Below are 27,591 nucleotides of genomic sequence, written 5' to 3'. Positions count from 1 at the left end.
GCTCTATCTGTCCTTTCCACCGGACGACCACACTGTCTCTGCACGAACATCATACTGTCTCTCTGACATATCAAAATCCCATGGATGAAATCCCACCATCTCCAACTCAGCCTCTCTAAAACTGAACTACTTGCCATCCCAGCAAAACCATCCATACAGCACAATATCTCAATCCAAAATGACTTCCTATCTCTAGCTCCTTCAAAGGCAGTTCGAAATCTGTGTGTTGTGATTGATGAACACCTGACCTTTAAAGATCATATTACCTCTGTTGCGGTTCATGCCACTTTGCGCTGTATAACATACGAAAGATCAGACCAAACCTAACACAACATGCCACCCAGCTCCTGGTGCAATCTACTGTCATCTCCCACCTCGATTACTGCAATGCCCTTCTAACTGGTCTTCCAGCATGTACTGTGAGACCTCTTCAAATGGTGCAGAACGCAGCGGCGCATCTGGTCTTCAATCACTCTAAAAGGGCAGACGTCACCCCTTTGTTCATTGAGCTCCACTGGCTACCGCTAGCAGCATGGATAAAATTCTAATTGCTAACACTAGCATACAAAGTCTGAGATGGTACGGCTCCCATCTACCCGAATCCTCTTGCAAAGGCTTACGTCTCACCCCGGCCGCTCCGGTCATCACAGGATCATCGGCTAGCAGTGCCTACACCACGCTCAGGACAATCCAGACTCTTCTCATGCATCGTTCCACAAATGTGGAATGACATTCCAGGCACTACAAGAACAGGGGCTCCCTTTTCAACTTTCAAGAAACTCCTGAAGACCCTGCTCTTCAGAGAGCATCTTCTAAACTAACACCCTCCCTGCAGCCGTCCCCCTCTCAACTGTCCACTCCTTGTTCCCTCCTCTCCATGATTCATCATGCTGCCTCACTGCCACCTACAACTGATTGGAAATTGGTTACTGTTGTTAGCCTCAAGTGCAACGTGCCGATTATCACTTGTAAGTCACTTTGGACAAAAACATCTGCTAAATACATAAACATAAACATCTCAGAACAGGATCACAGCTTTTTAAAATGAGTCATAAGGCATTGGTTTACACTAAAAAACACACTGCTTAAGTATTGAATAAATGAGTAAACCACACCTTTAAGTGTCTTGCCCATCAACACAACAGCAGCATTCTCTGCTGGAAGCCGGAATCGATCCCACAACCGTCTGATTGCTGGAAAACCTGCTTAACTTCCTGAGCTACTGCTGCCCCATTAAAATTCCTCTTTATAGTAAAATCATCTAGAACAAGGGTGTCCAAACAATTAAGGACAATGGCCTAAAGTCCTAAAAAGCCACCCAAATTTTTGTTTTCATTTTCATTTTATTAATGCATAAACCATTCTAGAATTGTTATTGGAGCCACACAAAATTACTCCAATGGCCAAAAATGAAAAAAAAACTGCTTCTGAGCCAGACTACTGGCATGCCTTATCTACAGCTTCCTATTTATTTGCACGAGCAAGTGTGACAACTTTGGAAGGAGTTGGCAACCAAATCACAACTAAAAATCACATAATTGGGACACTAAATCAAGACTAGAAAATGTACCCAACTTTAGTTCAGGTATTACAATTTGTTAAGAAAGGTGTAAAATACCCTGTATGATTGTATGATCCAGTGATGTATAAACATCTTGTAAGGGCTTGATTCAGTGTGACAACAACTTAAAATTTGCCTGTTTTTTTTTTTTTTTTTTTTTTTTTACTTTTACTTAATTTTCTGCTTTGAAGTAGTCACCAAAAGTTGCAGCCCTGTGAAATACTGGCTTAAACACAGCAAGTGTTCCATGGGAGCTGTCCACCTAGACCGGTGCTGAACCTCTGTCAGGCTTTACTGCTATGGTGCTGAAGCAGTAAAACAGTTGCAGGAGTAAAGTTGCTTCTTTCTACAATTAAATACTTCATTACTTAACAAAAAAGTATGAAGTGGAACAAATTACTATGTCAAAACTTTACTGCACCACTGCATTTCCACATGGCATCATTTCAAATGTATACACATCATGGATTAGAGAATCCCTGCTCATCAGTCCAACAACAACATGAAGGTGAGAAACAAAAAAACACTTAAAGAAAATATTTTACAGTTTCGAAAACACTTGAAATGTTGCACCACTACAGAGAAGGGAGTGTTTCTCTGCTAAAAAAATCTTTTTACAAACACTAATCTTCTACGATCAAGCGCATCAGACTGTGAAAATCCAAACTCACCTCAAATGAGTGACTGAAAATGTTTAAGCCATCTTAACAGGGGTGGGCCTCAGCTTTAAATATAGTCATGCATTGTATTAAAGATTTGTTTGTCAGCAATAGGTCCATTATTAAACTCCAGTGGGTAACAGCATGAGACATATCCAATATAAAGTCCAAACTGAGAGGTGTTCAGTCTGAAGAGTTGGAGAGATTTCTTTTTTTAAATCAAGCATGGGCACCTCAAATTTTTACATTTCATCCATTTCAAATGACTAAAACTAGATTTTTATTTTCAAAAGGATGCCTAGTCGAACTGAAAAAACACTCCAACACCAGCATCCTAGTAGGCTTGTTGGTACTCTAGCACATAAAGGCTGCCATTGCGTTATGCATTATGTCTGACTTAGAGCCAGAATCCCATTCAGGAGATAAACTCAGTGTCAGAGAAGACTTGACCACTGAGACTCAACTTTGGTGTATGAGCATTTTTTTATATACGAAGTGATGGAGAATTCAGTGTAGAACCTAAGAAAAGCATTCCCAGCAGCTGCACGCTGAGGGTGGAAATTTTGAACCACATCAAAACACCTGCTTAGCAAAGCAAAAATATAAATAGTAAAGCTGCCCATTACCACGCAGTGTCTGTGGGTGCTTTTACGCTAAAAGCTGACAGTCCCAACTCTTAACACAAGATCTCTTATGGAGAAGAACCATTATTACAACACATTCTATCCCATGAACTTTTATACCTTGTCCTCTGAACAGAACTGTTTATTAAAGAAGAAATATTTGCAGATTTATTTTTTACTTTTTCTTCAGTTTAGCCAAGCTGTCTGCATATATCGGTCTAAAACTGATATCTAAAACAGTCTAAAGGGCTGCATGGTGGCGCAGTTGTTAGCACTGTTGCCTCGCAGCAAGAAGGTTGCAGGTTTGAAACTCGGCTGTGGCCTGTCTGCGTGGAGTTGCATGTTCTCCCCATGCATGCGTGAGTTTCCTCTGGGTACTCCGGTTTCCCCTACAGATCACAACATGCCCTACAAGTTAAATAAATAAATAAATAAATTGTAAGTCACTTTGGATAAAAGCGTCTGCCAAATAAATAAACATAAAACAAAACATCTGACAAACAGGTAAATTTGACAATATGCCACACTTACCTTTGGCTTCCTTTTGTGCTGACATGTTGGTCTCTTCTGCCTAACACTCTGAATGTCAAAAAAACTATTAACATAGTTTCTGTCTGTGTTCTATTTTAGCAAATTTGTGCCTTAAACAATCCGTTTCAAAAGTCCCTGTTTGTGATGTCACAAATGGGAAAATTAGAATAGAACCACTTCTTGCTGCAAAAGAGATCTGCTGTTGGAGGAGCAGTGGCTCTACTCCGAGCCCTACCCTGATATCTGAGTTTCTTGGCTAATAGCAGCCTGAGTGGGAATTGGTGGGTGTGGTCAGCTTCAGCTCGTTTTCTTAAGCACTTTTCACAAGACACACCATGCTGGCAAATCAGTGTAATATTACTGCTATGGTGTGTTTTATAAACGTGCCATGCCAGCATGGTGTTGAGCAGATTTTGCAGCATTCATTCCGCCTCGTTTGGTAATAAAGTTGCGGTAATGGTCTGGCTTATAAACGGCTGTTGCACCATGGCTTAATAGATGGAGGTGTCATGATGAAGTGGGGAGTGAATGCCGAGCTCCAGTCGGCACATATATTGAAAATTAAAGTAGAGGGCAAGTTTTGCTTTTTGAACAAAGTCAGCTGAGTTGTCAAACTGGAGCGCCGCAGCACTCCATGAGTCTCTCTGTTAGAGCTGAGGCTCAGATCATCAGAGACTGCACAGGAACTGATGAGGACAGACACCTTTAGGAGCGGCTTGTTAATAAAATGTAACGATTGTGGCTTCCATTGCAGTAAAAAGCAAGTTATGTCCAAGATAAACGGAAGTCTACGACATTGCAGAGATCACCCCAACACCACCCGTATGCCGCCATCGCCTATTATTTTAGAAAAAGGACACGATACTGTCACGGTCTGACCACTTAAAAACTACCTAAGGGTCTCTGATGCCGCCACGGCGTTGCAGCAAATTGGCGGCATCGTTTCGTAAAAACAGCTTTAAAGTGGCAGAGCCCTGAAACGGCTCATTCTGGAAGGTACTGAAACTGCTTTATGTGAGAGGGAGCTTGTAGAAAGACTGACAGAAAGAAACAATCTTTTCTATAGTGCCTCAAGATAAAAATCACATGTTGCCTCACAAATATAATTTTTTTTATATTTAATACAATAAATAGAAAATTAAAAACTACAAACAGCTTTTGCATTGGTCATGGAAGTATTATGACGTCATAAAAAATACTTGCATCTCTTTACTATTTGGTATGTTTTTGAGCTGCTAATGACATTTAAATTTGCAAATTGAAGTCGGCATTTTGCTGGACTGCCTCCCTGTGCAAAGAGCAGCTGTGCAAATGACCGAGACCTGGCTGTAGGTTGAGATAATAGATGGGCTGAAATTATATGTGTGTGGTGTGAACAGTGTGTGTAAATACTGTTTTATGGATCATCTAGCAACATGAGTAATGACAGGAAAAAACGTGGATCCATGAATGCTGATAACTTAGAAAAAGTTTGAGGGGAATCCTAATTATAGAAGTTTGTTGGAAAATACATCAAAGCTAAAAAGGGGCTGTGAGAAGGTCTTAAAATACAGAAAATGATGTAAAAATGAGACTTTGCATGTTCAACATCTAATTTTCATTACATCCAATAAATCACTGATGTAAGTGTTTAAATAATAAGCAGGTTAAAGTTGATTTTGCAGTCCACAAGCGTGCAGTTAAACATAAATTTGATGGCGAGTCTGATTCAGGACTTTGGTAAACACACATGCTATCTGATAAAAGGTTTCATATCAGCTCTCCTTCATGCAGAGGCACTTCTACCCTGCTGTTCTCCATCATAGCTCGATAGGAGTCTGGTCTGATGCCATTCCATCTAAAGCCCATTATCACATAAAAGCAGCTGACTGCAAAAGAGAACTTCCAGAAAAAACAATCAGTTTTTTATCTGAATAAAAGATGACATTATACCTACAAACAGCATGGAGCATTCATTAGACAGATGCTTTTTTTTTATATAAAAATATACAAATACTAGAATAACATTCTCAACTGAAGCAGTAAATTGGAGATTTATTCACTCTCAACTTCAGTTAGCATTTCTCACTCCTAACCCTCTAAATATGCAGACCACGTTCACATCCATGCACCGAGACTGCTCGGCCCTTTTTCAAATTTAGTTCTGAGAAAGAGCAACAAGTAATCCACGCTGTACTGAAATCATAAAGTTCTCGTTCAATTTTTTTTACTGGTCTCTATGAATGAATGCATCACGAGTTGATCTCTGTGGTAAAAAAAAAAAAAGACTGGCACTCCTGTTTCAGGAAGTAGACGTTAGCAAGAGGAGTTGGGGGGCAGAAAGTGTCAGGATTTGGAGTCTTACTCATTACTATTCACGATATTCGAACATCTCTCCTCTGATTGGCTAAGTGCAACTCCTCCGCCTCCATTCGCTCTCAAACGTTTCATCTCCACCAATTAGCAGAAGCCTGATGTAGTTCTGCCATGTTGTGAAGTTCCTAATGCTCACGGTTAGCTTCGACTAACCGAGATGAGCTCTGCTCTCTCCCGGACGCTAAATCAACAGCCCTCCCCATTGTGAGCCAAGATGAGCGAGTCCAGGAATGCTCACTCTCAGTGTGACGTAGATCTGACGGGCTTTTTCTGACCTGAGCATCTCCGTCTATTTTTAATCGGTGGCTAATGCAGGAAATAAGACTTTTTCACATTTAGCCTGCATGTGAAACTTAGAGTGACAGATTGTATTTCTAAAATAAGTAACAAGTGGTTTCTCTTTAAACTTGCTCCTTAAAACCAATAAAGGACTTGTTGCAGTGAGGGATCCTTCATGATGAGATTCGTTTTCTGCCAAGAAAGACCAGTGAAGCTGCTCGATTTGACTTACGAACAAGAACAGATCGTCTTCTGTTCTGATTAAAGTCAATCTTCATCTTTCTGTCTTTTTAACTTTAATTTAGTCATTTACCAGTCTGCGTACAAACAACTTGAGCTGAACAATGGTTTCGGTTATAATTCATGTCATGTTTTAGTGCATTTGAGAGAAAAACAACTGTAAGTGTTAGTTTTGGGTAAATGTGAGAAACAAAATCGAACTTACTAAATCTGGCAGAAACCCAAGACACAGAAGCAGCCTGCTGTTGAAAACTGAATTTCATTTATTTCATTTCACTGCGTCTCTAAAGCTGTTTACAAAAATCTTCTAAGGAAAAATGCTGGAGTCATTATTGGTGCTGAGATTTCATGTAAGCCCGCTGCATTTGTAAAAGAGAAAGTATTTTGTGAAAATTATTTCTCACCTCTAGTATAACATTTTACGGGCATCGTTTACAGGATTCACCTTTCTGGTTCTGTCAGAAATAAAGCAGATTTAACGATTTGCTGTTCAAGGACAATCGCTGCAAGCTGAAATCCCAATTTCTGTTTGAACTTAGTGAACCTGGCGCCCTGTGTTGTAATTAGCTTGTACTGATTGGTTTTCAATAGGCTGCCATTTTCCTTAAGCTGCCATTTTCCTTGCTGTGTCCACTCACTCTTTTGCAGTTAAAATGCCATTTTGTTTCTGTGATAACCCCAGCTGGATGCTTGTCTCCTATGATGCAATGCAAAACAAAGTGGGTACCATTATCTGTTTGGATTTTATTGCAGATTTTTTTAAACACAATTTAAAATCAACAGAGTGCCAAATCTCAGATGTTTATTGAAGCATTCAAAAGGAAATTAAAAATAAAAGCACACATTCCAACTCTCTGCCAAATAGCTAATCTCCATTTATTTCTACAAACAAAATTACAAATGGAAGCACTTTATGAGCCAATGACAGGCGTAACCTGAATGAATTATAGCTGATAGAAGTCTACAGATGTCTTTATTGAGGAGAGAAATAACTGCTAGACCATTTTTCCCAAAATTGGGACCAAATAATTACAATACATGGAAAATCATCCATCATCAAATTCTAATTCGACTCCTCTGTACACAACAGTTAAAGGGACTTTACGGGCTTTTGAATTTTTATGCTCGCGATTGCCCCCTCAGGCCAAAAGCGTAACAGCAACTTCTATAGTAGGCTCGTGCACGAGGCGCGCATGCTGTACGTGCACACTCCTTAACGAAAATAACAGCTGAGACAGTCCTGTGTGTGTGTGTGTGTGTGTGTGTGTGTGTGTGTGTGTGTGTGTGTGTGTGTGTGTGTGTGTGTGTGTGTGTGTGTGTGTGTGTCCCAGAGGACAGAGGACAGGAGAACAAGCAGCTAATTAATAAAATAATTTGGTTCTGTACCTTTCTCTTCAGCACAGCCGACAAAGGTTTATGATGGGTCAGTCCTCCTGCATGCTCAGATCATTCCCTTCCCTTGCTTGAAAAATTTTTCCAAAATGAAAGTTGAACCTAGCCTAGAGAACAAGACCAAATTCTTGCTTTGCAAAGTTTGGAACCTCCACAGCTCCTACCAGGACTCTGGCTAGCCAATCACAGCTCTCTAGAGGGGTTTCAAACACATAAAGAGCTGTGATTGGTCCATAATGGTGGGCCAGTCATAGTGCTCTATCTGCTTAGTGAACAAATCACAGAGCTTTATCCGCTTTGTGGGCCAATCAGGGCACTCTATATGCCTGGTGGGTGGGATGATGCAACAGAGTGAAACAAGAGTACGTCACATTCATTGTCCAGTGGAATGCGGAGATCATTTGAAAGACAACGGTAGAACCCGCCCCCCCAACCGAGAGCCGTCAATGGAGCGTGGCCAGACTAAATAATACATTTATTTAGTCTGGCTTGCCAGGCTAAGTTGAACCCACATCTTTTTTATCAGTGAATTCAATGCCGTTCGGCGAGTCTCAAATAAAAATGTGGGCGTCTTACTGTAAAAAAAATATATAATTGATGTAAAAAAGAAACTAAATGAACTATGTTCACACCCAGAATCGAACCCAGGTCTTCTGCATGGGAGTGAGACACCTTACAAAATGAGCTACACTCTAGTAACAAATGCAGTATCTGTAACAATTCTCTCCAATTAAAGGCAGGACTCGAACCAGGTATCATCAGCAATTTTGAATCCATCTTTCAAATCAGTCAAAGTAACCAAAAGATAACACAGCCTTCCCTCTGAAAATGAATCTCATCTCCAGTAAAAGCTGGAACCATTTGGGCCGGGTTTTCACTCATGACGCAGATCAGAATCACATTTCAGGTAATCATCAATCATTTCCTTATTTCAGACGTTTTTAGTGCTTTGCTTTCTCCGTAAACTTCTCTACAACCAAATGTGAGGCTGTGATTGAAACAGGTGAGGCTTGTCAAAAGTGAATAATGGAATAAGATTTTTACCTGTAGAGCTAAGCAGCAGCAGAATAAATGAAAATATACTATTAAGGTTAAAAATGAAAGTTGTCTGAGAAACTGCTTGTTATTGTTGAAATATGATGTGTCGCTCTGAAGGCTAAACGTAAAACAATTTCCTGCATTAGCTTTCGATAGAAATCAGACGGGGAAATCCTTGGATTAGAAAAGCCCTTCAGACTGAAAATTAGCAATAATGGACTCATCCATCTTGGCTCATGATGGGGAAGGCTGTTGTTGGTTTAGTGTACAGGAAACATCAGAGACCGTCTCGGCTAGCAGAAGCTAATCATTAGCATTAGCAACTCCACAATAAGGCAGAACTCCTCCAGGCTTGTGTTACTTCTGGAGATACAACATCAACATCGCAAATCAAACTCAGTCAGTGGTAGTGACTGGGCTGCTAGCCAATCAGAGTTCAGATGTACAAATATCAGGAAATAAGACTCCAAATCCTGCCGTCTTCTGCCCCCTCTGCTCTGACTCACTTCTAGTTCCTGAAACAGGTGCACAAGAGCTTTTTTCTCCACAGAAATCGACTCACAAGGCATTCATTCATACTAGTGACCACTGCTATTGAATTGAAAAAAACGAGTGAACTTAGTCTTTAGGGTTTATCAGGTCAAAGTTCAGAGCTTTACTCGATTAAACACAGATAAGGTTAGAAAGAAAAAACTAATGAAAAAGGGTTATTTAATAGTGGAACAGGATAAATATTTTTAAACACTAATTCTGTATGTTGACTGTTACGTTAAAAAGTGCCCATCATCATAAGCAGCTTCTCTAAATCTGCTGCACGACTTTTAGGCCCTGCAGCGTTTTGCACGTGAATGGAAGGCTTTTCCAAAAGAACCCAGCTTGGGATAAATATTCAAGTTGGAATTCTGAAAACACCTCCGAGTCCTCTCCAGGCTAGGTAAAGATGCCAAACCATCTTAAATCCCTAAAGGCTAGTTAGTGGGAAAATATGGATTTGAGCTTTCACTCGTCTGCACTTCATGATTCGAGAGTTCGTGCACCGACAGTCAACTTTTAGAGTCATGACTGTGATACCAACTGTACGTTTCACATTCCAGTAGATTCAAATATTAACAAAACTGTAAAGCAGCCATTTTCTACGGTAAAATTCCAAGTTTAATCAAATGAAGATGTTTATTTTTTAGAACAGGGACTCTACTGACCCAATTCCTTCTGTTCCCTTCGACCTCAGACGATCAATCGTCTTTCATCTTTGATCAAGTCGAGACGTCCTCTTCTCGGGACCGTCATGTAAATCAGGATCGCTTGCTTTTAAAATATCTGAAAAATAAAACGATTCAAGGTTATAACAGACCTGAGGATGCGACAGATCTGAACAACAGTAAAGATGGAAGGCTGATTCAGGAGTGAAGTTCTCTCTTCACTTGGCTCTGGTTGAAAGTCTGGCAGGCGAGTTCTGCACGGCCTCCAGCCAATTCATGGATTTTTAGTTCAGACGCGTTGGGACGATTCTACAATAGTTAAGGTGTGAAGAGATGTGTGTAAGATGCTTTTAGTGTTAAAAAGACTTTTTTAGACATAATTTAGAGACATTTTTCTTGATGAAAAAATTTGACAGACTGCAGAAAAAAAAGAAATTAAATAACTCTCTAACAAAATGCCAAGGCTGTTATTGCTACAGGTTTTAGGTGCTCTCACAGGAGGCCGACAGAGTGCAGCTGGGTACAGTTGGTGCATCTCATTCCCTCATTTCCCCTCATATTTTCATTTGCTCCGTCTAATGCAAGCACAGACTGGGCTTCTTTTAAAACTCCTGAGAGGATTGAGGCAATATGTTGGCAGAAAGGCAATATTATACTCCCGTGTTTTCATGAATGCCAAATGAAAACGACATTAAAAAGTGAGAGTCGTTCTTCGACCCTTTGCCATGTTGCATCACTGTGTTATTGGAAAGGTCCAGAAGGGATGAACTAAACACATGGAACACATTCTCTGATGCCAAAAATCACGCACGCACGCACGCACGCACACGCACACGCACACACACACACACACACACACACACACACACCCACCCTCCAACTAACCTAATAAATAGGTCACTCATTAACATGGTTGGTGCAGTAAAAACATTTTTCTGTGGTCATCATTCAATATTCCATAAAAACCAATTGGACCAACAGTATAAACAATATTTCATTAAAAATACCAAGTTAGCATCATTTTCACTCATTCATTCTAAAAGTTCCATTCAAAAGCTCCAGTTGCAAATGAAATGCAAACATAGCAGCGAGAGTTCTTCAGGTTTCTTCGAAAAGCTAATGAAGATGTTCTAGCTGTGGGTAAGATAGATGCAAAGACTGACCAAAACACTCAGGGCTTCTAATACTTAATTTTCTTATTCTCCTTTCGCACTAAACATGTGCCAAACACTGATTTATGCACATTTACATCCCTGCTAGATTTGAGATGTACTTTAAATTCAGACACCCTCAAAGTACCTAATAATTTGTGTTAAATATACAAAATCACATTAATCTGAAATGATTTTGACTCAAAGCCCTTTCACACATCAGAACGCTGTTGTGCAGAACAAGTGCAAATAGCATCTTTATTCTTCACATTGTCTGCTGCTTCTTAGATACACAAAGCAAACAACACGCTGTGCAGAGACACCCACGATGCACAGCACCATGAAGTATTTAGCACTCATTAATGTCTGATGAGACTTCAAACTGAAGACGGACACCAGGACAAAAGGGACAGAACAGAAGAGCTTAGGACCTTAATGGACAAACAAAAACATCACTTTTAAGAGGAAGTAGACTGTAGTCTGCTGATCAATGAACAGCTTTAATATGCAAATATCCCCAGGAAAATAATTAACTTCTTATTTTCACTTGATGCAAAAACCAGCCATCAAAAATCAGTCCTCGATTTTATTTGATCAGCTGCAAAGAATCCATTTTAAAAACGAGATGTTCTTCATAACAGAAAACTAGAAAAAACTGTCTTTTCTTTCATCATATGAAGAGAGTCAATCATGTCTGTACTCTCCTAAAGAGCAAATTGAAATTTTTATTTTATTTTAATTTCATATAAAACACTACTTGGAAAGCTTATTGTGGGTATTTTGTGTTACAATACACCAGGGATTTCCTAAGTGTGATGCGCGCACCCCTGGGGGTGCGAGAGCTGCCGCTAGGGGGTGTGCGAGGTGAAAAGTGTAATGGCTGCGGAGCTCAGAGAAGTCTGTCATATGTCACCATTAGCGTAGCCAGAAACTCATTTGTGGGTGGGCCTAAGAAAAAGTAAGTGGGCCCAATAAATGCAATTGAAAACAAGTATATTTTGTGTGTGTGTGTGTGTGTGTGTCCTCCGCATGTGCCCTAACTTCATAATAACAATGCGCCAAGCTTCAGCACTCTGGCCTGCGCACGCTGTCAATAGCAAATGTTCCGTATTTGAACATTTTTAACGATGTTGGAGAAATCTGAAGGTGGCGAGTCATTCTGGCAGATTGTAATTAACACCCTGCCTCATGCAGGTGTTCTGACATTGTAAACCTCACACACAGAACATTGTGGATGTAACTAAATAAATCAAGAAGTGATTCTCATGTGAGCATTTTAGCATTATTATATTATTATATTAGCACACTGACTGTGGGACAGCATTCTAAACGTGTCAGGCTATTAACAGCGTGCTGAAGATCTGAAGTTCAGAGTGCGTCTGTCAGAGGTCAGACGCGTTCCAGCGGAACCACGGCTCACGGGTGCACATGTGAGCACATCTGGGCTGGGCAGAAGTCATTTTACAACATTGGTTTAAATAGCGCCAATAACAAGACACGGTGACTGGAGCGGCTCATGGAGCTGTGCTGCACACACACACACACACACACACACACACACACACACACACACACACACACACACACACACACTGATTCAACAAGCGCACGCTGCGCAAACTCCGGCCCTGGCTGTGCCGTCAGACTGAAGGCAGAAATGAGCACTGCGTCCTCCGTGATAAAAAACTTTTAAGAGGTTTTATAACATTGTTCATTCCAGGTCAAATTAAGATATTAGCTTCTATTTCGGGATGACGTATTAAAGTCGAGTCCGCTCCAGCCAGTGACTCCGAACCTGACTACAACTCATGTTACTGCAGCATTTGTTATTCCAGTCGGCGTGGCAGCGGATCGCAGATTCAGCCACACCATAAAACAGCAATAGGTCGGTCTGAGGCAAAAGTGAACCTCATGGCTATAGCTTTTCCATCTTTTCCCCTATAGACATTTGATTACGCACAAGTAGGTGACCAGTTCAGGTTTACGCAGAGCAGAAGGAAGGAGAGCGCGCTGGCCACAGGTTAAAAGTTCCTACTTTAAGAAAACCGTTAAATTGCATTGTTTATGTGCTACCTGGGCACTCTAAATATTTATTTAACATTAAATCAAAGGAAATTGTAATGGTATCGAATGTTTATTAATTACTATATAAAAAATGAAAGTGATGGGGAAACAGGTCGATCATATCTTTTTTAACCCTGTCTGTTTAGCTTGATGTCTGATATATATATATATATATATATATATATATATATATATATATATATATATATATATATATATATATATATATCGGTCGGGACATAGAAGGTGGTGCGCGGCTAAATAAGTTTGGGAACCGCTGCAATACACAATGGCCCCTTATTTTGAGTAAAAAGTGGCCCTTTTTTAACAAAGCCTCTAAAAATGTAATTTTTTTATTATCTTAACCTCTGACGTAACGAGGGGAGTTGTAAGCTAGTCCTGTCTGAAGCTCGGTGTGGCGATTAGGTCGTTTTCTGGTAGAAAGGTTGTGTTATCAAGTCAGTGTGTTTGTTCACTAGTTCTGGATTGAGTTAATTTTTCTTCAAATGGTAAACTAATGTGTGAAAGCCGTACAAACTCCAGCAGGTCTGGACACTGAGTCCACGGGTTTCCACATGGGAATAAACGGCTTCCGTTCCTGGTGCGTTTTGTGCAGCTGGAAACAGTCGTTTGTGGTGGGCATCCCAGATCGGAGGATTATAATCCCAGTGATGTGTTGGGAGTTCAACATGCCTTCTATCATCCAGAGGCTCGTGGGTAGAGTTTCGAAAAATACTTGCTGGCTCTTAGAGCCCAGATCAGCATTGGAACCAGGTCAGGGAGGTCCCCGCTGAGCTCCACAAGCGGATTGGGAGCGTTTAAAAATTCCTAGCGAGCTGGGGAAGCTGGTTTCTGTGTTGGAACGGCTCGCAAATTTTGAGAAAAACAAAATGTTTTAAAGGCGCTAATCTACTTCCACAGAATCCATTAAAACTAATCAAAAAATTGCCTTCATTTTTTAAAAGGTCATGGAACCGTTGCAGCTCTTTCTCTGATCCTCCCTCCCCAGGTCACTTGATAAATGGTCCGACATGCAGTCTTAATGCCAAACTTCTCACCTACATGATGAAATACACAAATGAAAAAGCACACAATTATATTTTGTTGTAAATAAACTCATCTTTGCCCAAGGCTGGGACTTACAAACAAAAGCTCCCAGCCTCTGCTGAGCACTGCTCTGCTAATAGCCGGCTGCCCCAGCTCTAACCCAACTGTGCTCCACCTTAGCTTTCATCTTTGTTAGCCCGCGTTCCCTGCAACCTCTCCATTCACTCCTGCCCATCTCTCTCTCTTCCATCTTTGAATTAGCCCCCCACCCCATCTCACTCAGCCCGTCTGCTTCTTTCTATATAACCCCTTTACTTCCTCAGTCTGACAGATGGCCACTATGACTTTTTTCAGATAGATATAATAGTCTTATGATCAGTAAAAACATGTTTTATATTCTCTGCACAGATTCCTCTCACATGAAGTGAAAACGGGCAGTAGCTGGCCACGCCCACCCAGGCTGCATTTAGCTGAGAAGCTCTGAGATCTCAGAAGAGCTCAGAGTAGAGCTCGTCTCAGATAATGGAGCCAGCCTGGAGAGGTGACAGGTGATTTTATGCTAAATCCCATTTGTGACATCACAAACAGGGACTTTTGTAACACCTTATTTTAAGTAAATAAGCAGGCTGTTAACCTGTAAGGATCTGTTATCCACTATGATGGATGGCACCAGGTGGCAGCTGAGGTTGCTAAAGCAATGGCAAGATTGGGCCAAGCAACAGCTTAGCAACCCAAACTCTTACATGCTAGTTAGGATCAGGTCACCCAACTTGGAGGATACCCCACCCCACCACCTCCCACCACCACCTCCTTTTGGAAAGACATCAGCAGTTTTGTTTATAAATTCTTGTTTGTTAACACCTAAATGTTTTCTTTATAATTGTAATTTGTTAATAAAACACCATGTTATCTTTGTTTTGTAAAGAATGTGAAACTGCATAAAACCAACATTGGACTGACAAAACATAGAACAGTTCTTATATGTGAAGCCATATCTGTTTGTATTAATGTGGAGTTTGTCTGTATATTTCCTTAGTCGTTATCTAAATGCATTATTTGACTCAAAATGTTGCTTGGTGTCTTTCAATAAAGTTCTTATATTTTATTTTGCCCCATTTCATCAACATCAAGAGTTTTTGAGGGTCACCGTTTATCATTTGCTTATATTTTACATTTCCTTTAGAAATTCAAACATATTTTCTCCAAAAAGTGTTGATTTTTGGACTACAGGACTACAACCGCTAAGACTACGACCGCAAATTTGTTCTGACCAATCAAAATCATAACGTGATAACGTCACTTCCGTAAGCTTCACGTTCAGCCAATCAACTACTTTGACGTCATCGGCAGTCGAAGGACCCCGAGCTGATCCTGCACCGACACCGTCAATTTGCAGCTACGCCGTGGCGGCATCAGGCAGTTTCAAGTTGTTCATAAGTGCTCAGATCGTGGTGGCTATGTGGTGCAATCGCATGTTCTTTTTCCGAAAGATTATGCGATGGTGGTAGAGAAGGTGGTATGGGGTGATCCCTGTGCTGCCGCGGACTTCAGTTTATCTTGGTCATGACTTGCTTTTTATTGTGATTAAAGCCGCGTTCATTACGTTTTTTTAACAAGCCGCTCCCAAAAGGTGTCCGTCCTCCAGAGTCCCGGTGCCGTCTGGTGATCTGAGCTGCAGCTGAAGCTGCATCTATACAAGATAAAACTAAAAAAGAAAGTGAAACCAAAACACCCCCCATGTAGCTGGATGCAGTATGTAGATGAGCTGGACATTTTCATGACATCAAAATAAATTCGATGTAATTTTTCCTGATCTTGACTTTTCCCGATTCACACATTAACCATCTGTTCTCGGTTGCTTTTAATTCAGTTTGAGAATGCATCTGTTTTTAGTAGCTTTTATGTCAGTTTGATATGTTTGTTTTTATCATGTTTTCACTTTATGATGAACTTTTTATCTTATTTTTAGAATTTTTAGGGAACTTCTGTTCTTTTTGGCTTGTTAAGCACTGGTCAGCTTTTATGCTGTTGTAAAGTGCTTTATAAATAAAGTTGACTTGACTTAAACTGTTGCTGAACGTTCAATTACCTACTTTATCTCAAAAGTTTCACTGTAATTGCTTCTTAGATGCTTGAAAGTCACTGTGATTGTAAAAACATGAGAAGATTGGATCCGAGAACACAGAATCTGCCTCTAGAAATAAATACGGTGGCGCCGACAAATATAATGCCGTGGCTTCTTTAATCAACAACACAAGTTGATGGTTTGAAGTTTTTTTCATCTGTATGAAATCATGCAGGTCGTTCACTACCTCCCATAAATCACACACCAGTTTCAGTAACAAAAACAAAATAAAACCCAACTCTATAGACACCATTACATAATTCCACCTCCCTGTTCAGCCCTCTGACCTCTGGATACTCTCACTGCAATTCCATGTCAAAGGGGCCTGAGCTGAACCTTTTCTCTGGTGTTATTGAAGCTGATATTGTGTTTGGGAATCACTGAGAGTGATGTGACCCGGTTGTAACTGTGGGTTCAAAGAGAGGCTTTAATATACAGTGCAAACACAATAACCTTCCTAAAACTTAAGTTAGAATTTTGATTAAATCTGTTCTTTTCAATGTTAAAGCTCTCATTCAATCATGTCTCCCACACATGTGCAGTGGTCTCTTGTATAACTGAATGCCTCATGAGTTATCTGTGAAGAATTAGCTCTGGATCTACCGTTTCAGGAAGTAGAAGTTAGAGCAGTGGGAAGCAGAAAGGAAGGATTCGGAGTCGTACTCATCAATGTTCATGATATTATGGCGTTGCACCTGAGACTGACTAACAGCAACGCAACTGTCTCCGTTCACTCTCCAACGTGGATGCTTTATCTCCACAAATAAAAGCCTGGAGGAGTTCTGCTGTGCGATGACGTTTCTAATGCTAACGATTATCTTCTACTAGTCGAGATATTCTCTGCCGTTTCCTAATTCAATTCAATTCAATTCAATTCAATCCAAAGATACATACATACATAGGCAAAGACACATGACAAGAATTGGTGACTGTGGTCATTCACAACCCGAGTTGCGCTACCTTAATAGAGATAAGAGGGTTTATATGAGGATTGGGTCAGGTGGAGGAAAAAAATGCACTTCAGAGTTACCCTCCACAGGGAGGGCAGCTTTGCTATGCAAAAAAAAAACACCTCAGACAGAAATGCAACAGACTTCAGACATTACACAACATAAGTGTCCACTAGGTGGGGTGGCAGGGTTTGGGACTCTCCACACTTCAGTGAATGCAGCAGGGATAAGCAGCGCTTGTCACCTGTGTCTGGACAGGGGGAGGGGGTCGTTGGGTCTAGAGGGCACAGTGACTCCTGGAACGATTCAGCGGCCTTCACAGCTCGCAGTCCCGCCCAGGCTGGGATAGGGAGGCACAGTTGCCATGGCGACGGCAGCATTCCACATTTCTTCAAAAGGCATTCCAGGGGTATTCGTTTCAGCCTCACAGGCTCAAGGGCACCAGATTCAGATAAGAAATTGTTTTGGGGCCAGACAGAGATCATTTCTTCTCTGTCTTAAAGTTCCGTTGGTCCTCAACCTCTCAAAATCCAATAATGGCATAAATTAATCTATCCCACTCCGAGCTGATTCGTCCACTCGCTCCTTGATCGCATCGATCTTTTGTGCCAATGCCTGAATCTCAGCCAAAGTTCTAAGCTTACGACTCATCTCGACAATTATGAGTCTGTGCATTCACAGCACGGTGTAATCCATCCCTGAGCTCTGGGAAAGAGCCAATATTCCTCGACAGCTCGTTAATTTTCCGGTAAGCCAGGCAACCTCCCAGGCCAAAAAGCAGGAAACCTGACACCAACACCACAAACATCCAGACGTCTTCAGAATCCTCTACAGACAGTTAGAGGCATATCAGGTTCCACTGTTTCCAGGAGTCCATGATATGCCCAACTGGATCTGTCCCAGAGGGGCAACCGGGAGCCCCTTCTCCCGTTCTCATCGTTGAGAAAATTTTGTCAGTCGCGTTGAGAGACCAGCTGACCAGGTCAATTTTTAATAATTTCCAGTTTCCAGAAAAAATGAAGAAGCAGCTTTGTGTCAGAGTCCAAGCACCCAGGCCGGGCTCTCCCAGCTGACCGGCTTCTGTCTCGGACCATTACCCAGCATGCCCCTCGCGGGGATTCCCTCCACGTTGCACCTGCGTCATCCATGTCTATATATGGAAGACGCCACACCGGCTCTTCACTCAGTCATCGTTCCACCGTGTTCCTTGATCAGAGTATTCAGAAGCTAAGACAGTTAAACCTCCACCTTTCTAACTCAGACCTCATCCTTCCGTCAGCCTTTTCAGCACCGCTTGCAGCCAGCAGTCTCTAATAAAAGCTCGTACTCCCGAACCCAGTCTTTGAGTCTGACAGGATGACTGAGTCCATTAATCCAGCGGAGTTCGAGCAGATGAAGAGGAAGTTGGAGCAGGTTGTTAGCGAGAACGTTCAGCTCCACGCCCTGGTCGACCAGCTTAACACCAGGCTGAACTCCCAGACCGATCTCTCCCTGCAGATGTCTACTGCCATCACGGCACTCCAGCAGCAGGTTCATGCGCTCCAGTTGAAAGCCCTCACTCCACCAACGGGAGAGCCACACTTCAGTCTCCCGGAGAAGTGGAATGGAGAGACGGGGAGTCCAGACGGTCTGCTTGCTACCCTCGACATGCAGTTCGAGTGCCACCCAGGACGCTTCCCCACTGCGCGCTCTCAGGTGGCACAGCTCACCTCCCTGCTCTCCGGACGCGCGGCAGAGTGGGCTGCTGCGCTCTACAACTCCAAATCACCGGAGTGCAGCGACTACGCTGCATTCGTGGCCGCTCTCAGAAAGACTTTTGTTCCACCCAGCAGCAAAATGGGGGCAGAGACACGACTCCTAAAACTCCGCCAGAAGGAGCGCTCTGTGTGCGCATATGCGTCGGAGTTCTGCACCATTTCCGCCAAGCTGCGCTGGGATGACTCTGCCCTTCGAGCAGTCTTCTTGGAGGGACTGGCAGACACTCTTCCTTTTAAAATTATATATATATATATATATATATATATATATATATATATATATATATATATATATATATATATATATATATATATATATATATATTGTACTAGTGTGTATTGGTGTGTGTGGAATCTGATCACCCAGCACCATCATTTAAAGTCAAAGCATACATTCGCTTTGACTTATTTGTTAGACGATTTTAAAGATAATTCATCCCATTGGATTTCTTCAGATCGAATTCAAACCAAACACTTAAAGCCAAGAATCAGTTGTTGTCAGGTATCCACATAGCTTCTCTCCAGAGTTCAGGTTTAATTTTGGGTAGGGATGCACCGATGGATCGGCATTTGATCGTAATCGGCCGATAGCGCCCCTATCGGTTTTGATCGGAGTTTTCAAAATAGATCAAAGCAGACCGATCAAGTAGGGTTGTCACGGTAACCAGTGTAGCGGTAAACCCCGGTAAAAAAAAAAAAGTTGACAATAATAATAACCGTCTTGTTTTTTTAAAAAAAACTATATTATCTTGGTGGGTTTACCGTGGCTGCGGTGTAGGCGCGAAGACCCTTACCAGCCACCGTATCATCAGCTGAAGTTGCCGGCGGCACATGCGCGCTTTGCTGTTTACAACCAAAACTTTCTTAAAGCTAAAGCTGAAATAATGGCCAAAGGAGGAGACGGCAGCGCTCAGGAGGACATTTTTTATACCTCAAAGAAGACAAAGTCGGAATTACGGACATCTTTTAGATATTTGAAGAATGCCGAGGGAGTTTATAGAAGACGGACGGCTATCCTGTTTGCAGCACGAGCAGAAAAAGTGTCTGTGAAAGGCAGCAACGCTTCAAATCTCATGACACATCTGCGTGACCATCACCCACAACTCTGCAGTCAACGCAAGGCAAGCTAACGTTAGCGTTTTAGCTAAAATGTGTGATCCAAGGATTTGGGTTGAGGGAGAAGGCAACGAGTCGCTATATAAAGCAGCCGCAGCGCCGCTACCTGCATATAAACCGTGTCACGGACACCCTCATGTTGAAATGACGCTATGCATTACGGGGCTCCCAGGGGCAGATAAGAGTTGGTCTCTCTCCGAGAATAATTATGAATTTAACAATGATTACTGCCTGATGACATTTTCCCAAATCTGCAAAGCTCACTGGAAGGACACAAACCGAGGACAATATTTTCCTGATATAGGGTTTATTACTCAAGTAAGGGTAAAAAAGTATCTGATTAGAAGGCTACTTGAGTAATGAGTATCATCTGATCTAATATTTATAAAATGATGACATCAAACAGACAAAAAATAAGAAGTTATGGGCAAATATTGGTATTTTAAAGACTAAAAGGAAAAAATGTAAACAAATAAACAACATAATTATAAAATAACAAATTTTAGGAAAAATTTAGACATAAACTGAGGACAATATTTCCTGATATACAGGGTTTATTTAATTGTGTGAAAATGTAGCACGTTTAAAAAATAAATACCGCGATAATACCGAAAACTGGTAATTTTGGTCACAATAACCGTGAGGTTAAATTTTCACACCGTGACAACCTTAATACAGACCATTTTAGATTAGGTTACATTTCCTTCATTCCCAGATTATGTAGTTTGTAGCACTCATTATAATGATGTAGAAAATTTCTGGCCAATCCACGTGATCGGTATCGGTGATCGGTATCGGTGATCAGCATTCGTTGATATCGGTATCGGTGATCGGCAGCAAAAAAGCTGATCGGTGCATCCCTAAATTTGGGCTGGGTCACTTTAGGAGTTAACATTTTATTTTTTAGGTGTGTTATTTTGCTTCCTGCAGACAACTGCTTGACGGGATGCTAAACTGTTGTTTTCTTGGTGAAAGAAACTGATTCTCGTTCATGGTGATGCTCATCTTAAATATCGTATCAAGAACCTTATTTTTCCTGTTGGGTCAAGTTCAGACACACCCTGCTAAACTGTTTCTACTTCAGAAGAAAACAGTTTATGTAACATTTCCTATGTTGCGTTTTTCAGCTACCTTAAAACGTTTTTTAATAGCTGAAAACTTTATTTTGAAACATCCAAAAAGATAAACCAAAAGAATATAGATTTGACTCTCCATCAATCACATGCACATGATACATAATTCAGTCTTGTGTAGTATCCATGTAAGGTTGCTCATCAGAGACACACATGCAAATAGACACACCTACTACTTGCTGTGAGGTGGCGGAGGCTCATTAATCACGTTGAGCCAATGGGAAGACAGAGAGCAAAGAAACACATTGAATGGGAAGTAGGTTTCTTCCCCAGGACTCGTCAGACAATTGCATTTGTGACAATGATTGAGAGTGTTTGCTTGCGTGCATGTTGGTGGAAAGTGAACTCCCTTGAGAGACAGCCTCTGATTTATCGGCACTTACCAAGTAAGTAGCCATCTTAAACCTGCGTGCCCTTGAAATAATACAAGTGAGGAGACGACGTATAAAGAGTCCTCTTTGCAGTTTTATTTTTTTTATAAAACAAATTATTTCCTTACTTTTTTCTGCTGAAAATTCACTTTATTGACCGTGAGCAGGGCATTTGTGAAACTGAGAACATGCTGCATCACTATAAGCAGGAGGCAAGGAATTGTATATCTATAATTTGCTTATGGTTTGCCGTTTTACAGCTGGATTTGCTTCCAGCTCTTTCTTGCATCTGTTTCTTCCTATTTTCCTCCTTGAATGTGATCCCCGTATCCCCTCCATTTTTAGGAAGAGTTGTGAGGTAAGTAGGCTATTAAATCCTTGGTTATATGAGGCAGGGAGAGAATCAGAAGCTCGTATAAATTATCCCAATATTTGCATCTGCGTCTCTAAGCAAAAAGGTCCCTACTATTTCTACAACCCAATTCCAGTTTTATCTTGCAGATAATTGTCAATTCAACCAGGAGTGTAAATTCTATCCAAAGCCTCCATCTATCCTCCCGTCTAACACGTACTCCAATATTGCTTCTCCCATGATGATTTGTCTGAATTGTTTCCGAAAGAAGTGATGATTTTTCTACATTCAGTCCTCTGGCTGCTGACGGCGTGATTCTTATTTCTTTATTTGCAGATGAGAGAGAGAGAGAGAGAGAGAGAGGAGAAGAAACCTGGACATAAAAGTAAATAATGAGTAAAAAAAAAAACAACCAACTATATCGATAAAGCTCCCAGTATATTAATATCCTCACTAGGGCTGGGGGTAAACGATTATTTTTAAAACGATTATTCTGACGATTATTTTATCGAATAGTCGACTATTCTAATGAATATTTAGAAAATTAATCTAATGATTATTTTTCTATTGCACAATTAACAAAAACCAGAAAATCTCAAATAAATTCCTCAAAAAATTGATAAATTCTTACTGTAAGAGAATAAACACTACAGGCCTTCCATTTTGTATAACACTGCTTTTATTGTGTTGCGGTTGGTTATGTTCTGGTGACGTGTAGAACTTGGGAGTGCAGGCTGCTGCCTGAGAGGTGGTAGAAGATGGAGTGTCTCCATGCTGCTTTGTTTTGGTCACTTATGTGCGTGAGGCGAGTGGTCTTACGGGTTAAACCAAACTCAGGTGATATTTTACACTAAACCGAAAACCCACAACACTCTAAATGTAATAAAAGGGAGATCTACACCACAAAAAAGATGAACTCTAAACCAAAACGTAACAGCTTATCCCAACGCAAGAAGCTGTTAGCGAAGATGCTAACAGTAGGTTTACCAACGTTAAGTTCAAGTTACCAAGTTTAAATAAACCAAAAACACCCAGCAGCAAACAGACCAGCACGGAGGAGAGACTGCTACCACCAAAACAGCTCTCCTCATGTCTGAAAGAAGCTCCTTAAGGGAGAAGCGCTCCCGGTGATTTTCTACATCTGCGATAGACACGAAGCAGCGCATCTGACCCCGGAAGTTGTTGTCCATTGCCGGGAGACGAAGGGGCAAAACAGGAAAATAATCTAGTAGTGGACGGACGTTGTTCCGGGTCTTCGGTATTTGGCGGAGATTTTAGTGAAGGCGGAGAAGAGGGCGAACTAGAGGAAAAACGGGCAGATTCCTCCTCTATTTACAAACTCCTGGGGATGCAACAAGTGGGCGCGGTGCGTCGACTTCCGGATCTGACGTCGACAAATTTTTAGAATCGAGCCGTCGACTTCGTCGAGGCTTCGCTACAGCCCTAATCCTCACCATCAGCTTTTTCATCTCTGCTGCCACGGTCCTCCTCTTTTTTTTTTTTTTTTTTTTTTAAATACGTCATGTTTAAGCCACGCAGATGCACAGCCAGAGATCAGATCTGCTTAATAAGACGATGAAAGCCTAAAATTAATGATGTCCTCCTTCTGCCTTGTTGCACAGAGAGTACATTTGCACCCACACATGTATGCATAGTGTTGGCGCTCCTGAGAAGGACTGTCTAATTGTCTGTCTAGCCAACTGACCCTGAAAGCTATAGATAAAGTGAAGGAGGAGGTGCAGGAGGAGGAGTGGGTGAGGGAAAAAAATGAAGTCGGCTGTCTGATCTATTGGGCTTCTGTCGAATGGACACATTGAAATGCGTGGGAGTCACTGAGGACTCAATGACACTCACAGCCTAGATAGTCAACCGCTGATAAGAGCCGCATTTAGTGTAGAGATGGTTGTGGCAGATCATAAAGACCGGAGAAGGTACGGACTCCTAGCAGCTGTGGGAAAAGTGCTGATTCCCAAGGGCAGTTCTCCAAGATGCTGTGATAAGGTTGTGACAGAGCACGAATGGCAAATGGAAGTTTAAAATAGATCAGTTTTGAATCAGTAAGATTAGTTTTTAAGTTTTAAACAAGAGATCTTGACCGATGGTGTTTCGCTTTATTTTAATTGACATTTGTTAGTCTGATTCGTTACGACTAAACAGGGCTCGTTTAATCTGCTCCTTATTGAAATCGAATGTTACAACAATTACATAATGAGTAAATAATGACAATGTGTTGCAAACTGTTTACACATAAGTATTACTTTCAGAATACAAAAGGGAAGAAATAAAAGCTACCACATCCATTAAATGTCTGCATATTTGAAACTTGTGAATAATGGTTAAGGATTATTCTTAAACACGTCATTTGTTGGCTGCCTGTTTCACTTTAAACTCTCCATGATAAGAGCCGCTAATTCCTTTGTACTCTGTTCTTAATGTAACAATAGAGTGACTGCGGGCGTCCACTTGGAATGGATTTATGTCCACTTAAGTAAGACATAAAGGAGGATAATGTACTAAGAAGTGGGGAAATTGGGAATAAACATTACAGTTATTTTAAACCGGACTTAAATTGACTGGAATGCCTTTTGTTCTTTTCTTATCCTGCACATAAATTGTCCTCATTTCTTTTCCAAGGAATAAAAAAAACAGGAATTAAGTGATTAGTTAGATGGCTACATGGTCTGGAATATATCACTCTGAACAATGTTTAACTAATCTGATTCTGCTAAAAGAAATAACCTTGACCCAAACCCAAAATGATCCTCCGGCAAGCAATTCTTGAAAGGAATTATTTAATTTTGTGAAAATGGATTTAGTTTGATGGTAGCATTGAAAATTTGGAATTGTGCAACAAAAAACTCTGGCCAGCTCCTCCAGGGGAATCCCAAGGCGTTCCCTGGCCAGCAGAGGGGCCTTTTAGGTCTCCTCCCAGTTGGACGAGTCCCTCTATGGCAGGAATAGGGAACCCTGGTCCTCGAAGGCCAGTATCCTGCATGTCTTTGCTCCAACACTTCTTATTCAGTGGTTGATTCACCTGTTCTGCAGCTCATCAAGCTCTGCAGAAGCTTGTTAATCACCTGCTGATTGAAATCAGGTGTGATAATGCAGGGTTGAAACTAAAATAAGCTGGATAGTAGCCCTCGATGGACCAGGGTTCCCCACCCCTGCTCAATGGTTACAAGAGTGATTTGTTGTCTGTGCTAAGAAACAGGAAGAATCACTGAATGCCAAAGTCAAATGAAAATAAGTCTAATCTAATCGCATTATACTTCCACCTCTCTTGACAATCAGCTGTGGAGTACCACAGGGCTGTATGCTTGCAGTTCTACTTTTCTGTGCATTGGCAACTGTCACTATACAAACCATCTAAATGCATTTGTTTGCATTCTGCACAAAATGGATAATTTATTGGGATCTTAAATGATTTCATTAATAAAGTGCACATGAAAAGATAAATATGAAATGGTCTATAAGAGATTTGGCCCTTAAGTCTACCAAATGTCAGCAGTTCAGCTCATCTACATTACAGTGATTTGACTTGTACACACAACCATTCCCAATTCAATGGTGTGTCTGAAGAGCGTCTTGCACAGAGCAACAAACATCTTTGGCTCAGCTAAAAGGATCATTAGCTGAAAACTGCTCGTCTTTGATCAGCTGCACTCCAACAGGGCCAAGCTGCATGCAGGGGAGATCATCTCTAACCCACCCCACCCAGGACACGTGCTCTTTGAACTTCCTGCCTCAGGCGAAAGACAGAGCTGTGTAAAAGAAAGATACACTAGGAAAATACTTGTTCTATAAGCAGCTGTCCTGCCATAAAGTTGAACATTTATCCTCATAGTTATCCAGTGATTAGTGTGGTGGTTGGGTTGGACCATCCATCCATTTTCTCCCACTTACCAAATAGATGGCAAAAGTTACAGGTCCAGGAGGTAATCCCAGTTTTTCTTCTCCCCAGTAACACTCTCCAGCTCCTCATGGAGAATTCCAAGGATTTCCAAGCCCAGTGGGAATATATAACTCATTCAGCGAGTTTTGGGTCTGCCCCTAGGTTTCCCATCAGTCATACGTGTCCTGAAAACTTCCAGAGGAATGTTGACCAGAAGATGTGATAGTCAAATCCACTTCTTCAGATTAATTTTGATATGAAGGAACAGCTGCACTACTCTGAGCTCCCCCTGGATAATGGAGCTCATCACCTTATGTCTACGGGTGAGCTTAGCCATTTTTTGGAGAAAGCCCAGTTAAGCCGCTTGTATCTGGGATCTCATATTTCAGACATGATCCGAATAATTTGAACATGGGTGAGGGCTAGAATGAGATTCATGGGTTAATTTGACGGGACTGTCTCATTGACAAGATATTGGCAGCCATTAAAACACGTCAAATAAGCACGCGATTTAAACGGACCATTAAGTTGTGGGCTTCAGCTTTAGGGTCAACTCCATTTTCCAATGAAAGAGACTGGGACAGTGCTTACATTACTCAGCTAGAGAAGACACTAACAACCATGTCCTCTGCTGAAGGCGAAGACACTCCCCAACCAAGATCATTCCACCATTTTCCAATCAGTAACTACGGCCTTAAAAATTGCTGACTCATCATGGCTGATGTAAAGTTGGGTGCAATCTACCTCAAGGCACACTGAAGGTCATGGCTCAAAGACAGCAGGCTGAACATGAAGTCTACATCTAGCATTAGCTTCTGATAGAAAAGAAATTATGAAATCCTACAATTTGAAAATCCTCAGATATACGTCACACTGTATTAACATTCATGGACTCATCAATCTTCGCTCACAACAGCGAAGATTGTTGCCAATTTAACATCCGGAAATCAGCAGAGAACGTCTCGGCTAATTTAAGCTAACTGTTAGGATTAGCAACAAAAACACACGGCAGAAAGTCCTCCAGGCTTGTGCCATTTGTGAAGATAAAACATGTTGCAAGTCAGTGGTAGAGTCAAGTTGCTGTTAACCAATCAGGGGAGAGATGTCCACATATCCGGAATTATAGGGCGTGTTCGAGATGAGCCAGTTCTGCGCAGATTTGATCACCGGTGATCGGCGCGCAGTGCATGCCAGTTCGATTTGTGTCCGACTTGATGCCGACTTGCTCTGACGTCAAGCATTCGTAGGCAACGATAACCTCGTGAGATCAAGGCAGCAACCGATTTTGGAGCAAGGTGCTGCAGTTGCTCTCCACCAGCTGCAAAACCTAGGGCATGACGGGAAACGCCTGGCTCTCACCTGATCTGACTTCTGATTGGTTCACATTTTGATCCGAACATCCGGTGGTAGAATATGAAATGTTAGTTGGTCACATGTATTCTGTAAATCATGTTACGTTGATGACGACAACTATATAGGCCATAAAGAGAAATGTGTTTTGTGTTCTTTTGTCACGTTTCCTATGAGCACACTAAACCTACAGCTGCTAACCTTTACTTATTATTACAGTCATGTCTCCATATACATTATATGATATCCACAAGCATGTGAGGATGTGTTTCGGCTGCTAACAGGCACCAGAATTAAAATGCCAAATTAAACAAGTATGAACTCTAATGCGATACCTTCATCCATCGTCACCCGTGAGCTACACATGTAGAGAAATCTGTCCGACTTAAATGGCGACTTTCAGCCA

At 41.4% G+C, this 27,591-nt stretch overlaps 1 protein-coding gene across 2 annotated transcripts in view; it reads right to left on the bottom strand.

Annotated features, from left to right (window-relative positions):
- Nucleotides 1-27,591, bottom strand: part of grid2 (glutamate receptor, ionotropic, delta 2) — an 812,001-nt gene that overhangs the window by 756,618 nt on the left and 27,792 nt on the right. For both annotated transcript variants that reach the window (XM_070546132.1, XM_070546133.1), the window contains exon 3: nucleotides 9,878-9,995. The gene's annotated coding sequence lies outside the window, so the exon portion shown is untranslated. The remainder of the gene's footprint in view (nucleotides 1-9,877; nucleotides 9,996-27,591) is intronic.

The sequence above is a fragment of the Nothobranchius furzeri genome, chromosome 17 (assembly GCF_043380555.1).
Source record: "Nothobranchius furzeri strain GRZ-AD chromosome 17, NfurGRZ-RIMD1, whole genome shotgun sequence".
Lineage (NCBI taxonomy): Eukaryota > Metazoa > Chordata > Actinopteri > Cyprinodontiformes > Nothobranchiidae > Nothobranchius > Nothobranchius furzeri.
This window is presented reverse-complemented; position numbering and strand designations above follow the sequence as displayed.